Raw genomic sequence first — 2,724 nt, 5'->3', positions numbered from 1 at the left:
ATCGAAAGAATCGATACTCAAACAAAAAATATCGATACTAAGGTGTGTTTCATTTACCAGTGATTTTGTTTATTTAACAAAAAAATAATAATGCGTACAATATGCATTGAATTGGACGAATAACCTTTGTTAGCGAGTAGGATAAAACTATTTTCCTGCTCGTCTGAACACGCAAATGTTGCAAGACAGAACTAATCAATCACAGAGAGCGTTCACTCACTTCTGAGTCGTTGAAAGATAATATTGATCATGTTCTATTCTGTAATGTTAATAGAAATCATACACTGTCAGAATAAAAAGGTTGCATTTTATGCATGCAACAGCCTGTCGCTGGCAGTCCCTTATGAAAATAAACCATGGTTTTACTAAAGTGACCATAGTTCAACTGTAGTATTTGTAGATTTGAATCATGTGTAAACAAAAAACATATTTGAACCATGTGTAAGCAAAAATATAACCTAATAAGTTACAATTAAGGCGTATTGAATGTTAAAATGCGTTTTAAACAAAGTTAAGTGCTTATCATTACCCATTTTACTCTTAGTAACTTAATAATTTAATAAACTTCATAATTTAAAAGTTTAGTTCAGAAGTATCGAATCGGTATCGATATCGACGATACTGCCTTGAAAAATATCGGTATCGTATCGAAAACAAAATAAGTGGTATCGCCCATCTCTACCTCTCATTCTGCACCAGTACAAATATGTGCACGCGTTGTGCATGTTTTGCTTGCTTGAGTGTTTCTGCATTACAGTATATGAGTGGCTTTGGAATATAAATCGCAGCAAGTTTCATGTGATAATGTGAGAAATGTTGAAGGTGTCTGAATAAATTTTGGTTTGACTGTATCTATTTGATAAATGAAGTTAACCAACTAACATTATACATACTCTTTTGGTTTCTGTACCCAATATTTAAAAAATGTACAAATGCAATAAAAATATTGGTATCGGCAAGTACCAAAAATAAAAGTATCGGTATCGGGCGAGTACTGGAAAAAGTGGTATCGGTGCATCCCTAATATATATATATATATAGTGGCACACACACAATAACAAATAACATCTCCTACGAATCCCTCTATGGCATAGTGTTGCCCTCAGGCAACAAACCACTTTTTTGGACCTCACACCCCCCCTTTAATTTTTTTAATAAAAAAATATATACAAATAATATCACCTGACATGTCTGTTCAATAAAATGATGGGCTGAAGTGGGTGTAGCCTTTTGTTTGGGGATGGAGCAGTCATTTTAGGAAGCAAAGCTGCATGGGACACAGTGCCATAAATTGGTAAAATAAATAGCACTGTTTAACATGTTTAAAATGAAATATCTTTATATAAAAAATATATGCATGTGCGTCAATATGTAAATAAGTATGTTTGATTATTAAAATACTTATTTTGTTTTTATTTATATACTAAAACTGTGTTTTTTTGTTTGTTTGTTTGTTGCCTCAGGGCAACATTGTGCAGTTAGAACACTTTTGTTCAGGCAATAGGCCTATCATGCTAAAGTGTGGATGCATATTAGAACCATATGGTGCATTCAAGTCCTCCAATGAATTTTATGTTTACGAGCTCTGAAAACTCAAAGAAGGTGCATGATGTGTGTAATTGATATTTGTTATTATTGTTATTATTATTATTATTATTATGTTGCCACAGAGAATCAAGCCTATCAGCTGTTAAACTGACTAAATGAGTAGTGTTTTCTGGCAAACTTTATCTTCACACACACACACACACACACACACAATGCATATATTGCATGACAGCGCTAAAATAATAATAATAAAATAAAAATACAAGTTGCGAAAAATAAAAATAAAATAAAAAATACAAGCTGTGACGTGACGAGATTCTGGACGATCAGCTGTGACGTGACGAGACTCTGGACGATCAGCTTTGCCAAATAAAAAGATACATAAGGGCAGTGCCAAAATAAATGAACAGCTGTCTCTGGCTTCTGCTTGCAAAAGCTACAACTGTCATCTATACCTTTTTTTTTAAACAAGGTTAAATAATGTTTAGCAGGGTATATTCTGTGAAGGAGTTTAAAAGACACTTATTTAACCTTGTTTGTTAAGAGATAGCGATTGGGCAGAAGCCAGACTTTTTTCCAGTCAACATCACTTACAAACTGACTCCAATATGAAATTATATTTGGTCTCGAAACAACATCCTTCTGGAAAAAGGCTCTTATTGATCTGTTATAATTATTACAATAACATGAGAAACATATTTTACCTTACAAGGGAGCAGTTGTCACGGTTTATGGGTTCACTGACTCATTCTCGCTCTGTGTGTATGTGTGTGTGTGAGTGGGTGTGTCGGTGATTGCTGCTGACTGGTTGATCAGCGCCAGCTGTAGCTCATCAGCTCAGCTATTTAACACCTGTGCTATCCGTCCTGTGTTGTCAGATCGTTTGGTGTTCCCGCTGTGTTCAAGTTCCCTGTTCCTCTCCTTCGTCTCATTGGATTTCGGTTCCAGTATTTGCCCACGGATCGTATGTTCCCGGGATATCCACGGGTGCCCATTTGCGTCCCTGCGCTACCAAGAGTGACTATATCCTACACATGCTTTATTTGACTCTTGCCTTTTGTCTGGTTGGGACCTTTCCTAATAAATTGTTATATTTCACATTCGCTACTGAATCCTCCTTTGTATTCGTGACAGAACGATCTGACCACCCTATGTATTCAGCGAATGCATCGGATC

The 2,724-nt window shown here is 35.5% G+C and overlaps 1 long non-coding RNA gene across 1 annotated transcript in view; it reads left to right on the top strand.

Annotated features, from left to right (window-relative positions):
* The window catches only part of LOC107728400 (uncharacterized), a 12,218-nt gene that overhangs the window by 2,581 nt on the left and 6,913 nt on the right, over nt 1-2,724 (top strand). Inside the window, exon 2 of the long non-coding RNA XR_001638468.1 lies at nt 392-396. This is a non-coding gene — a long non-coding RNA (uncharacterized LOC107728400). The remainder of the gene's footprint in view (nt 1-391; nt 397-2,724) is intronic.

Source organism: Sinocyclocheilus rhinocerous, unplaced genomic scaffold (genome assembly GCF_001515625.1).
Source record: "Sinocyclocheilus rhinocerous isolate Xijiao unplaced genomic scaffold, SAMN03320098_v1.1 scaffold2382, whole genome shotgun sequence".
NCBI lineage: Eukaryota > Metazoa > Chordata > Actinopteri > Cypriniformes > Cyprinidae > Sinocyclocheilus > Sinocyclocheilus rhinocerous.
Note: the sequence above shows the minus strand (reverse complement) of the source record. Positions and strands in the feature narration are given on the sequence as shown.